Below are 14088 nucleotides of genomic sequence, written 5' to 3'. Positions count from 1 at the left end.
TCTCTCCCCAGCCTCCTGCCCGCTGGATTTCTCTGAGGGAGTCCTGAGTGGGCTGGGAGGGGAGGGCTCCGGAGGGGAGGCACAGCCCCAGTTAGAGCAGGATGAAGGTGCCCGGCAGCAGGAGCTAACAGGCAGGAGGCACTGTTGGGTGCCGTCCCCCTCAGCTCCTGCTGCTGCTAGGGTGGCCTCTGGTGGACCATGGCATATGCTGGGGAGACAGAGGGGCTGAGCCCCAGCCCATGCACACCCAACCCACTGTCGATGACTGGTCAATGTGTAACTAGAACCAGCCGTGACTGGACACCTGCTCTGTGCCCGCACTGGGCTAGGAAGTGGGGAGGAAAGCTAAACTACAATAGACCTGGCCTCAGTGAGCATTCCATGGACCCGGCCTAGTGAGCGGTCTGTGGTCCTGGCCTCAGTAAGCGTTCTGTGGTCCTGGCCTCAGTGAGCGTTGCGTGGTCCTGGCCTAGTGAGCAGTCCGTGGTCCTGGCTTCGGTGAGCATTCCATGGACCTGGCCTAGTGAGCAGTCTGTGGTCCTGGCCTCAGTAAGCGTTCCGTGGTCCTGGCCTCAGTGAGCGGTCCGTGGTCCTGGCCTCAGTAAGCGTTCCGTGGTCCTGGCCTCAGTGAGCAGTCCGTGGTCCTGGCCTCAGTGAGCGTTCCATGGACCTGGCCTAGTGAGCATTCTGTGGACCTGGCCTAGTGAGCGGTCTGTGGTCCTGGCCTCAGTGAGCGTTCCGTGGACCTGGCCTAGTGAGCGTTCCGTGGACCTGGCGTAGTGAGCGGTCTGTGGTCCTGGCCTCAGTGAGCGTTACGTGGACCTGGCTTAGTGAGCAGTCCGTGGTCCTGGCCTCAGTGAGCGTTCTGTGGTTCTGGCCTCAGTGAGCATTCCGTGGTCCTGGCCTCAGTAAGTGTTCCGTGGACCTGGCCTAGTGAGCGTTCCGTGGACCTGGCGTAGTGAGCGGTCCGTGGTCCTGGCCTCAGTGAGCGTTACGTGGACCTGGCTTAGTGAGCAGTCCGTGGTCCTGGCCTCAGTGAGAGTTCCATGGTCCTGGCCTCTGTGAGTGGTCCGTGGTCCTGGCCTCAGTGAGTGGTCCATGGACCTGGCCGCAGCGAGTGTTCGTTCCATCAGGTGGGAGAGGCCCCAAAACATGAAAGCAGGTAATCGGAATAAAGAGTAACAGATGCTCTGTTGAGCGAAGAAAACAAGACACGGACGATGGCGCAGGGAAAACACCCTGCACGTCTGCCTGGTCTCTGGAAGGAGACCCAGGACACCCTTAAGTGGCTGCCTTCTGGGAAGGAAACTAGGTGGAGGCTGAAGCCTCCTGAGGAAGACTTACTTTCATTATATTCTCTTTTTCGCTTTTTGAATGTTGTACTGGGCACACCTAACGAACAAGCAAAACGAACAAACAAACAAACAAAAACCAAACCAAGATGAAAAGCCGTGCCGGGATAAGTGCCATAGCAGGGTGTGACCCCCATTGTGCTGGTTCCAGAGGTGAGGACTCTAACATCGAGGACTCTTCTCCCCTCAGGATCCGAGGGTTCTCATCTGCCAGGGCTCTGTGTGTGTGCGTGTGCGTGTGCGTGTGTGTGTGTGTGTGTGTGTGTGTGTGTGTCTGTCTGTCTCCATACCTGTGCATTTGGGAATGTGTGAATGGACTGGATTGAATTCCTGTCCACTTGGAACCACAGAATATGACCTTATTTGGAAATAGGGTCTCTGTGGATAGAACTAGTTAAAGTGAAGTCGTATTAGATTAGGGTGGGCCATAAGGCCACCGCCTGGTGTCCCCATACGAAGTCTTCGTGGAGACACAGACAAGACAGCCACGAGAACACAGGCCAAGACAGAGACATGAAACCACACAAGTCAAGGTGCAGGGGTGCCGGCCACTCCCACAAGCCAGAAGCAGCCAGGGAGGCGTCCCCCCCCGAGAGCCTGCAGGAGGGCACAGCCCCTGCCAGCACACTGGATGTCACCCTTCCGGCCTCCAGAACTCTGAGAAAATGAACATCTGTGGTTTGTGGCCGCAGGGTCTGGGGTAATTTGCTACAGCTGCCCTCGGAATGGATCCAGTGGACCTACGCATTTATGTTTGTGTATTTTGAGGTGTATCGGCGTATTGTGTGTGTGCATCTGCATAGGGGGAGTGGCATTTGGGTGTGCTTGGGAATGTGTTTATGACTATTTGGGTTTTGTGTGCTTGTGTGTGCTTTGGGGAGCATGCATGTTTATGTATTTGTACGTGGGCATGCTGAGTTGTGTATGTGTGTGTGCATGTGTGTTGGGGCGGGGGAGAGAACTCATGGATGTAGCCAATGCTCTCTAGGGTCCTTCTTAGCCCTAATATTCCAGAAGTCTGCCCTGAATTTTGCTACAGGGGCTGGGCTCAAAGGGCTGCTGGTCAATGGCAGTGGGGAGGGCCTAGCACCAAGACCCGGTTGGACCCATTCTGGTCTAGTGCCGCTTGGGAAAGGAGAGGTCTGTGGGGACAGTGTTCTCCCCCGCACCTGCCCTGTCAGCAAAAGGGTCTCAAGCTCAGGAGCGTGGGATCAGCAGGAGCTATGTCCTGGGGACCTAGCCGACAGCTTTCTTGGAAGCCTTCAGCAGAGCAGAGACCCCCGAGACCCTACCTCCTATGGACCTGAGTTACTCTGAAACATGAGAGTGGTTCTCACACTCTGGTGCCTCAGCATCACCTGGAGGGCTTGTTTCCCGCAGATGCTGCCTCCCTGCCTGAGTTTCTGATGTGGCAGGTCTGGGATGGAGTCTAGAAGTTCCTGGGTTCCTGGGTGATGCTGACATTGCTGAATGGGGCTTCGAGGATCACTGCACTGGGCCATGGGACACGAGGCGGGGTGGTCTTCAGCCGCCTCACCCTACCCCCAGGCCTCGGTGTGGGCATCCTGGTCTTTCAGGACAGGCCCTGGAAAAGTCAGGCCTGGAAGGCACAATCCTATTCTCTCAGTCCGTCTCTCCCGGCTGCCTGTCAGTCATGAAACCATTCATTCAGCAAAACAATGGGCCAGACTGTTCCTTGCATTCAAGGTGCTTATAGTCAAAGCACAAGATTCAAGTGGGTACAAAGACCTCAAAGAAACTGTGACAGGTCTGCATAAGTGCACTCCAGAGGCCTGGTGAAGGGGTGCCGGGAGCACAGAGGAGGAGCCCTGAACAATCCAGAAAGGCTGCCTGGAGGTGGTGCTGGCCAAGGCGGCTCTTCAAAGTCGGACAGCAGTAGTCACGTGAATTGAGGGCTTACTGCCAGATGCTGTGCTCAGAGTCTGTAAGCGTGGGCTCTTTTAATCCTCACAACTCCAAGGTGGGAACTACTGTCACTAAAGAGAGATTTGAGGGGCACCTGGGTGGCGCAGTCGGTTAAGCGTCCGACTTCAGCCAGGTCACGATCTCGTGGTCCGGGAGTTCAAGCCCCGCGTCGGGCTCTGGGCTGATGGCTCAGAGCCTGGAGCCTGTTTCCGATTCTGTGTCTCCCTCTCTGCCCCTCCCCCGTTCATGCTCTGTCTCTCTCTCTGTCCCAAAAATAAATAAACGTTGAAAAAAAAAATTAAAAAAAAAAAAAAAAGAGAGATTTGAGTCCAGCAGCCACATTCCTAACCTTGGGTGCACATGGGGCTTCTGCCCCGGAGTTGGAGCTGGGGTTACAGCCACGGGAATGCCTTCCGGAGGGCACATGACATTCCTGGAGGAGACCAGGAATACACAAAAGTGGAGAGGAAGGTGGGCTCGGATTACGTTAGGACTGTCCCCTGAGGGAGTTCAGGTCCCCATATAGAAACGCACCACCCCTTGGGGCGGCAGAGATGGGAGGGACACCCAGCTCTGTTCCCATCTGTCTAAATAGGGCAGGAGCCAGGCTGGCTGCTGGCAGGGGTGGTGGTAGGGGGGGCGGGGGGAGGCGGTGGTGGCAGGGGGAGGGGGTTGGAGAGAGGTAGAGGGAGAGCCCAGAGCGCAGCTGCTCCAGCCACGGCGGGGAGCCAGATGGCAGAGGCTGCGGGGCTGGCTCACGTGGCTTCACGGGACCTGTGGGACAGAGAGCGCCCAGGGCACAAGTGGCCTGAGGATGACGGTGCTGGGGGCTCTCTGGTTACAGATTTGACCATGATGAGGGCCAGCCCTGGAGAGTGGCTGAGGAGTGACGGGCTGGAGCAGCCTCCGTGACATAGGGTGGTCCCCGTACTCCGGCCCCCAAGAAATCTCTGAGAGGGGTCCTGGCCTCCTCAACTAGAGCATAAACTCCCAGGCCACGGGCCAGCCTCATCGTGACCTGGCTCCTGCCTCTTGGACAGGGGAGTCAAGAAAGTCACTCTGATCCTCACTGAATGAAGACTCAAAAGAGCTCCTTGAATTCAGAGGATAGAACCAGAGGAAATGAGCCCCAGCCGTGGTAAGTCGTATTCTAGTTAGACACCAGGAAACACTGGTCTGGGATGCTGAAGGGGGTAGTAGCTATTTCTGGGGAAGAAAAAACCCACCCTCTGTCTCTTGACAACCTGCCTCAACTAGAAGAAACATGGTGGGGAACCTCTGTCCCGTTTCTTCACTAGCACCTCCATCCTGTCTCACCTACATTTCGGTTCCCTCTCTCCTTTCCTGCTCATCTCCCTCTTCTGCCTTCTTTGTGTGAGTGGGACAACCCCCGACCCCCACGACCACTTGTCCCAGTATTTCTGGGGACCTTTGAGCTTGGCCATACTCAATTCAGCCAATGTTTGCTGAGCCCTACACCTGCCTCATGGAAAGATCACATAGTTAAACCAATGCCTGTACCAAAGGCAGAGAGTAATGGCCATGAGAAAGGTAAAGCCAAGGTAATGGGGCTCAGAGACCACAGCTCCCCAGGGTCAGGGAAGTCTTCAGAGAGGCGGCAGGCTAACAGAAACCATTGAGACAGGGGCATTTGGGGCAGAGAGAACAGATGAGTGATGGAGAGAAGCAGAGAGTGGAATATTCCAGAAATGGCAGGTAGACTAGGCTGCAGAGGTGGGGTGAGCAGGGTCTGGTGAGATAAAAGGAAGGTCGTGAATTTCAGAATGAATGATTTGTACTTAATTGCGTAGGCAATAGGAAACTATTGAAGGTTTCAGAGGAAGGGCATGACATTATCTGGGCTGGGACTAGAAGGGTTTCTAGATTTAGCTGCTATCCTGGGATCTCGTGAAGGGCACTTGGCCCCGATTCTGAGCTCACGGGCTTCTCAGAGGTTCCCAAGGGGAGCAGACAATCGGTGTCTCCAATGTCACCTTTTTGGTGTGGCCTGTCCTGATGACCGTATTTAATAATCAAACTCCCCAGGCCCTCCCATCCCCTCTCCTCCCCTGTTTTTCCACTGGATTTATCTCCTACCACCCTTTGCCCATAGTTTATGCTGTTTATTGTCTGTCCTCGCCCTCATTAGAATGAAGGCCCCATGAGGGCAGGGTCTATGTCTATCTGTCTTGCTGCTGAATATCGCTTGCTGCAAGCGATATGTTTAGCATATCGCTTGGAATCCCAACAAATTCATTCACTTGTTGAATGAATAAAGCCAAACACGCCTCCGTGCAGGAACCAGCATGGTCTACTGTGTTCCCTCTCTGTCACTTCACTCCTGGCTTCCTGAGCGTGGCAGCACCAGTGTGGAAAATCTCTGCGAAAGCCAGACAGAGCTCTGCTTCTTCTCCACCGAGCCTCGCGCCCTTGCCAGGATTCGGAGATTTGGACTGTTCTCTCTCCCCTCCCTTGCCAAAGACACCACCGCTTTTCTTCATCTTAGAGTGGAGGCCAAGCGAGGACATTTTCAACTAAGGAAAGTGAGAGGCTTGCAGGACGGAGGCGGCTGCACCTGGCAGCTTGGAAGAACACCTCTGACGGACGGAGCAAAATGACCACAAGTTACAGGGTGCCCCGCCCCATGTAGGCACTGTACAGGTGCCCCCTGGGCACTTTGATCCATTTTGGCCTCCCATCAATCCAATGGAATGGGTACTGTTCTCCCGTTTTATAGATGGAAAAATAGAGGCTCAGAGAAGCTAACTGACATGGCCAAGGTCTCCCCACCCAGTGAGGAGCCCGGTTTTGGACATGAGTCTGTCCTACTTCAACCCGGTGCCCGCTCCTCTGTGGCACGAGCCTCTCTTCTGCCAGGGAAGCAGTGAGGTGCAGGATGGGGGGCTTGCCAGGTTTCCTGACCAAGGTGCCATGTCGCGGGTGGTTTCTGCTGGCCTTGGGCTTCCCACCTGAGCTATGGGAGCTGAGGTTCTGGCCACTTCCCAGGGATGGATGAGGACAAAGACGTCGCGTCTGCCACCTGGCTGGAACTCATCTGAGTGTGAGTTGTAACTGCGGTCACTGCCTGCTCTGGCCTGTGGCCGGGCATCCCCTCCTCACTCTGACATGTACCAGGAGGGCTGGAGCCCGAATGGCGCCCCCTGCACGTGAGGCCCCCGCAGCTCCGGGGGAAACCAAATCTGCCCCCTGGGCAGATGCAGCGACAGACAACCAGGGCTGCTCCTGCCGGGGCATGACGGGGGGAGGCAGAAGAGCCTGGATCAAGCCCCCAGCTGTGGGGTTGCCAGGGGCTGTGCTTCCATTCCTTAGGGACTCAGTTCACCCACCTTGAGGGTGGAAACCCTCTCTCTCAGCAAACACTACTGATTCCTTATTATGTGCAAGGAAAACAGTAAAGCTGCTGCTTTTGAAGCCCTTAAAGGACAGGTTAGACACAGTCACTGAATGGGCAATGGGGAGCCATGGATGGTTTTGGTGCAGGGCAGAGAGATGACTGCTTTGCTTTAGGGAGGTTAATCAGGAAGCAGAATGTGGCTTTTGTAATGACCAGGGCTAACACGGGTCAGCACTCACTGAGTGCTGGAGGTTGTCCCAAGCACTTTACAGATATTAATTTTAATCTCTACATCACCCTAGGGGACTGCTGGTATCCCCATTACACAGATGAAAAGACTGGCATACACAGAGATCACAAAGCTAGTGGGTGGTGGCATTGGGACCTGCGCTCTCCTTGCTCCCAAGCCTGCGCTCTCCACCACAATTCGATGCTGCCTCTCGGGGCAATCTAGACCAGGCAGACCAGGGTCCAGTGCGGGCTGGGGGTGCACATGGCCAGAAAGATGGACGTGAACTACTCGCCTGTGGCTAAGACTCCTTGACCTGGAGAGCTCTCACAGGCCGGGCCAGGAAATTATAAGAGAGATGTGAACATCAAGCACTTTGATCTGCACAGAAAAGAACTCTATCTATGATCGCTTTTATTGATAATGGCAACAATCACAGTGTTCTTGGCCAATAGCTTACACAGCGGTTAACTTCTTTGGTAGAAAAGAGATTTTAGAGACTCTCAGATAGAGAGATCTTATTACTGTGAGAGCCTGTCTTGACTACCCAATCCCTTCTTGATTTGATTGATTGATTGATTGATTGACGTTTATTTATTTTTGAGAGAGAGCTAGAGCACACACAGGGGAGGGGCAGAGTGGGAGACACAGAATCCAAAGCAGGCTCCAGGCTCTGAGCTGTCAGCACAGAGTCTGACATGGGGCTTGAACCCACAAACTATGAGATCATGACCTGAGTCACCCAGGCACCCCCCTTCTTGATTTTATTAACTTACTTAAACTAGGGAGAAAGCCTCACTGCGATGCTAACTTGGCTTTAATGCCCTCTGATTGGGATGTCTGATCACTGCCAGTGTCCCTGTCACAAAGGGGGATGAGTTGCTATGAGTCACTGGGTAGGTGGAAGGAGGGGAAAGGACTGGGGGTCCTCCTGGCTGAGGCTGGGCAGGGAGGAAGGGGCTGAACCACGAAGGGCTGCCTGAGACCCAAGGGCTTTCGGTGCTGTTTTGACGAGATTACAGCTGGTTCCTTAGACATGTTCAGCTACAACATTGTCAGCAACACTATTGATACTACGCTTGAGAGGTTAAAAGAGACTGAGGTTGGATTATATCACTAAGATCCCTTCCAGTTCTAAGAGTCTATGGAGATACCATCTGTCCCAATCCCTGTGTCTGGCTGCGTTCTAGGCCTGTCCCAAACCAGGCTCAGCTGGGCAGGAGCCAGTCGAGACCCAGCTAAGGGTTCAGAGTGGGTGTTTCTTCAAGCAGGGGACATCCTACCGGAGCCAGAGTAGCCTTTGGCCCCCTTCCCAGGCTTTGGGAGTCGAGGTCACCTGGAGCAGAGAGGTCACCTTTGGAGAGAGGACTGGGCTTTCCTGTACCTCTTTCAGGTTGTGGGTTTAGGAGGGGTTAGGGAGAACCTTCACCCAAGCACTGACTGGAAAGCCACAGGCCATGGGCAGTGGGGTGGTCACATTTCCTGAGCCTGAGAGAGAGTTGGCACGAGGGTCTTAGCACTGCTGGGTGGGATGGCTGCAAGGGCACCTACCTGGACCAGCAGGTGAGGTTTGTGGCTCAGGCAGATGGGTGGTTCACTGGTCCTCCCTCCTCTTGATCGGTCCTCAGGTGCTTCTGAGCGGCCCAGCCTTGTCCCTGCTCAGTTTCTGACAACGAAGGTGGTTCCTCCAAGGCTCTGTGGCATAGGGACAACAAAGCACTCTCAGGTCTCCCCAGCCTCCCCAAGCCAAGGACCCTCACCCAACATGCTCGTCAGCATCTTCTCATGAGGCCTGCCTCAGGGGAGTTCTCCTGGAGCGAGGGGCACCCCAGATGAAGCCATGACCCCCCAGTCTGCCCTATCTCCACATCCAGCTGCCCATCCCTGAGGTGGGTGAGCCAGGAGCCACCCTTCATCCCAGGTGAGCATGAGCCTGGGGATGCACTGTTCTAGGAGTCCAAGCACCGAGGTCCCCTCTGCCACTTCCCTCCTGGTGACTTGGAGCACCCCCACTTTCCCACACGGGGGCCTTCAGCCTAGATACCCAGACACCGCCAGCAGCGCTGAGCTGGGGAGCTCAGGGGGGCCCATAAGCAGCAGGGGATTTCAAGTAGCATCGTAGGAGTCCCAGCTCTGCCCCCAGCCAGGGGCCCTGGGCAGCCGCTGAAACCTCACTAGGCCTCATTTCCTTTGGCGACATCTCTTCAGCCCTTCCAGATTTAAAATTACAGATGTAACAAGAGGGGACCTACCGAGAAACAAATTTAAAGAGATAGTTCAGGGTGAGGCATTTAAATGGTATTCTCCCTTTCTAATTGCTTTCTTTTCCTTTTTAAATTCTGAAAATAACACGGTTGTAGGGGGAAAAAAAAATCAAATGCACCATGAAACCTCCCCCTGCGACCCCAAACCCCTGCTCCACTTCCAAACAGAGCCACACTTCCTGCTGTGCATTTCTGCAAAAATGTTCCCATAAATAATGACAAATACATATGTATGCCTGCCTCTTTATTTTAAACTCAGCCAGGAACATATTTCCAGTACTCTGCTTTGTTAACATACACCACACGTCCCCACATACCAGCACAGACAGAGCCTCCATTTTTGCGGCAGCTCATGCCTTCCGCTGAAAAATGCACTTATAATTTATGTGAATCCATCCTCGTCGATGGATGCTTAGGTTGTTTCTACCTTTCTGCCGCGCAAAGCTGCAAAAAACGTCTTTGGTTATAATCGTCGTGCACGTGTGTGAGGTTAGCTGGAGGATAAATCCCCAGGGGTAAGGAGCCGAAGGTTAGGTGGGCCTGAAATTCTGAGAGGTGTTTCCAAATTGTCTTCCAAAGAGGATGAGCCAGTTTGAACTGCCCAGCCACGCACGAGAGTGCCTGTTGCCTCCAACCTTGACAACACTGTGCGTTACCAAGGTTTTAAAGTTTGCCAGGGTGAGTGTTGAAAAATGGTTATCGTTTCGGTGTGTAATTCTTTAATTATCAGAAAGGGCAGACATTATCTTCATGTTTATTGATTAACTGGCCTTTGCATTTTTCTGTGAACTGCCTATGTCCTTTCCAATTTATCTTACTGATTTTTAAAAGGTTTTTCTAAACTAAGGCAATGAATTAACTTTTTGTCATGTGTATTGCAAACTGTCATATTCTTTTTTACTTTATGCCATCTTTTGCACAAAATTTCAGATTTTTCTGTAGTGAAAAGTATTTCTTACTAGAGCATCCTAAGAATCATTTGCCCCTGTTTACCACTAGTACTGTTAGGGTTTTCTTTCTTTCTTTTTAATCTTTCCTTCTTTCTAATCTTTTTTTTTTTCTAGAATATATTTTGGTGTAAGGAGTATAGCTTACTCCTTATAGGAGTAAGGCCTATAGGAGTATGGCCCAGCTTTCTTTCTTTCCCCCAAGGGGCTAGATAGTTGTCCCAAAGTCACGTATGAATAATCTCTTCCCTCCCTCCACCCAGTCACCCTTTTTCTAAATTTAAAATCTCAATTTAACTATGTAGTAGGATGGATACAAAGAGCATGACCTCTGAGTCAAGTGCTGGTTCAAATTCTAGCTTCACTGGATCTAAGAGAAGTTACCTAACCTTCCCGTGCCTTGGTTTCCTCATCTGAAAATGGTAATAACAATAGCACCGTCTATTGTGAAGATTAAGTGAATTATTTCAGGTAAAAGGTGCAGAAAAATGCGAGTATGCGCTGTCTATAAGAGACTCACCTCAGCTAGCTGTAAGGACACACATGGGCCACAAGCAAAAGGATGGGGGATGACCCTGTATGCAAATGGTAACTGAAAAAGAGGAGGGGTGGCCATACTTCCATCAGACAAAGTAGACTAAGAGTCCAACACTGCAGCAAGACACAAAGAAGGATATTACATATTGATGTAAGGGTCCATTCTCCAGGAAGTTATAATTATAAATATATATGCATCTAACAGCAGAGCACCCAAATAGGTGAAGCAGACAGACAGAATGGAAGGGAGAAAGAGTAACTCAGTAACAGTAGGAGATTTTAATAAACCACTTTCAATACTGGGCAGAGCAACCAGACAGAAGATCAATAAGGAAACAGAGGACTTGAATATACCCAACACTACAGACCAACTGGTCCCAGCACACAGGTGCAGGACACCCCACCCAACGGCTGCAGAACACACACTCTTCTTGAGTGCACAGACTGTGTCCCAGGACTGGTCACGTGCTAGGCTACAGGTGAAGGGCGTCCTACTGTGCCTGGCACATGGGAACCACTTCGTGTCAGCGATTACTGTCATCCCTGCTGTCTATCAGACGTGCGTGGGTCTTTGTCTGGATAAACTTCTGCTCCATTGATCTGGGAGCCATGCCACCACTTGACAAATATTTATTACCATTGCCAGGCCCTATTCTAAGTGCTGGGGCACCAGGAGTGAACGGCAGTAGTAAGAATCTGCTCTTGCCACCTCTGCTTAGACTGACTTCTAATTATGTTTAGCACTTTTACTGATATTATAAATGCTTCTTTCCATTATATGTAATAGAGCTATACATTGTTGTCTTTAATATTTATTAGCCGTCATCTTACTATATTCTTTTATTATTTCTCCTAGTTTTTCAGTGGATGATCTTGTTCTTTTTTCCTTCAGGTAGTCAATCTCATCATCTTTAATTGATAAGTTGGCCTCCTTTTATAACTTTAATTGATAAATTGGCCTCCTTTTGTAACTTTTATTTTCAAAATTTGTATTGGATTGTTTAATACTTCTAGAGAAGTATTAAAGAATGCTCAAGGTAATAGTGGTCCTTTTCCCCTTGTATGTGTGTATATCTGTACACACACACACACACACACACATACACATGCATAAAATTATGTTAAGGAATATCCATCTACTCCTATTAAATAAGAGTTAAAATTGAGACCTGGAGTAGCCCAAGCAATCTTGAAAAAGAAAAACAAAACTGAAGTTATCACAATTGCACATTTCAAGTTATATTATAAAGCTAAAGTAATCAAAACAGTATGGGACTGGCACAAAAATAAACACATCCATCAATGGAATAGAACAGAAACCCCTCAAATAAACCCAAAATTATAAGGCCACTTAGACTTTGGCAAAGGAAAAGTGAATATCTAATGGTAAATGGTAGTCTCTTCAACAAATGGTGTTGGAAAAACTGGACAGCCACATGCAAAAGATTGAAACTGGACCACTTTCTTACACCATACACAAAAATAAATTCAAAATGGATTAGAGACCTGAAACCATAAAAATCCTTGAAGAGAGCACAGGCAGTAATTTCTCTGATATCAGCCGCAGCAACATTTTTCAAGATACATCTTTTGAGGCAAGGGAAATAAAAGCAAAAATAAACTGCTGGGACTACATCAAAGATAAAAAGGTTTTGCACAGTAAAGGAAACAACCAACAAAACTAAAAGGCAACCTACTGAAGATATTTGCAAATGACATATCCACTAAAGGGTTAGTATCCAAAATATACGAAGAACTCAATACCCCCAAAACAAATAATCAAATTAAAAAAATAGGTTAGAAGTCATGAACAGACATTTCTCCAAAGAAGACATACAGATGGCCAACAGACACATGAAAAGATGCTCAACATCACTCATCATCAGGGAAATGCAAATCAAAACTACAATAAGTTATTACCTCACACCTGTCAGAATGGCTAAAATCAACAATAGAGTGTTGGTGAGGAACCCTCTTGCATTGTTGGTGGGAATGCAATCTGGTGCAGCTACTGTGGAAAACAGTATGGAGGCTCCTCAAAAAATTAAAAATAGAACTACCTTATTATTCGGTAATTGCATTACTTGGTATTTACCAAAACAAACAAACAAAAAACCCAAAAACACTAATTCAAAGGGATACATGTACCCCTATGTTTATTGCAGCGTTATTTGCAATAGCCAAACTATGCAAGCAGTCCAAGTGTCATCCATAGATAAATAGATAAAGAAGATGTGGTATATTTATATGTATACATATATCTGTGTTATATATATACCATTGCAATATATACCATTATATACAGTGTGTGTGTGTGTGTGTGTGTGTGTGTATGTATTCCATTATATATATTACATTGTGTATTTGTGTGTGTATATATACATATATATAATAATATATATATATATATAATACTATGTGTGTGTATACACACATACACACAATGGAATATTATTCAGCCATAAAAAGCATGAAATCTTGCCATTTGCAACTATGTGGATGGAGAGTATTATGCTAAGCTAAATAAATCAGTCAGCAAAAGACAAAATACTGTATGATCTCACTCATATGTGGAATTTAAGAAACAAAACAAATGAGCAAAAGGAAAAGGGAGACAAACCAAGAAACAGACTTTTAACTATAGAGAACAAACTGATGGTTATCAAAGGGGAGGTAGGTGGGGGTGGGTGAAATAGAGAATGCAGATTAAAGAGCACACTTATATGATGAAATAAACTAAAATGAAAAAAAATAACATGATAAAAACACTTAAAAAGAAGAGTTACTATCAGGGACATATTTTGAATTTGTCATAAAATGCCTTTAAGGCCTTTTTAGCATTTATGGAGCTGTTTATGTGATTTTTCACCTCTTTTGACCTATTGCTTTGTTTAAGATATTTGTTTGTGGTGTATTTGTTTTTTAAACATAACACTGTATGATCCTATTTGTTAATTTATGAATTTTGCACCAATATTCATAAATTCAATTTTTTCCAGTAATTTTTATCTTTTTCTGTGTTCTTTGTCAGTGTCACACTGGCTTCATAGAATAACTTGGAACCTCTTCTTCTCATGGTCTGGTATGGTTGGTCACCCTTAAATAATGTAGAATCATCCCTTTCTTGAAGGTTTGATAAACCTCAGGTTTTTGGGGGTGGGATTTTATGAAAACTCAGTTTTCTTCATGATTATTGGTCTGTTGAGGCTTTCTAGTTAGTTCTTCTGCTGGGGTCAAACTGGTGATTTATATTTTCTCAGAAAACTATCAGTTTCAGCTTGTTTTCAACTGAATTTACATGTAGTCTAGGACAGTATCCCCCAAGAATTCTTTCTCTGTTCCCTGGCTTAGTGGGGTATTTCCCCATTTTAATAGTTCAATTTTATAGATTTGGCTCATTCCTCCCCAACCCCCATTAGATTACTTAGACTTTAAAAAAAAATCACCAAATTGACACATGCTGTTCAAGCAGTAGCCT

General features: G+C 48.7%; 1 protein-coding gene across 18 annotated transcripts in view; it reads right to left on the bottom strand.

Moving 5' to 3' along the window:
- The window catches only part of TMEM63C (transmembrane protein 63C), a 129627-nt gene that overhangs the window by 46238 nt on the left and 69301 nt on the right, over nt 1-14088 (bottom strand). For 15 of the 18 annotated variants that reach the window (XM_019833359.2, XM_045060300.1, XM_045060301.1 and 12 more), the window contains one exon: nt 8414-8557. The gene's annotated coding sequence lies outside the window, so the exon portion shown is untranslated. The other 3 variants (XM_023255894.2, XM_023255892.2, XM_045060303.1) reach the window with 2 other exon arrangements.

Source organism: Felis catus, chromosome B3 (assembly GCF_018350175.1).
Source record: "Felis catus isolate Fca126 chromosome B3, F.catus_Fca126_mat1.0, whole genome shotgun sequence".
Taxonomy (NCBI): Eukaryota; Metazoa; Chordata; class Mammalia; order Carnivora; family Felidae; genus Felis; species Felis catus.
This window is presented reverse-complemented; position numbering and strand designations above follow the sequence as displayed.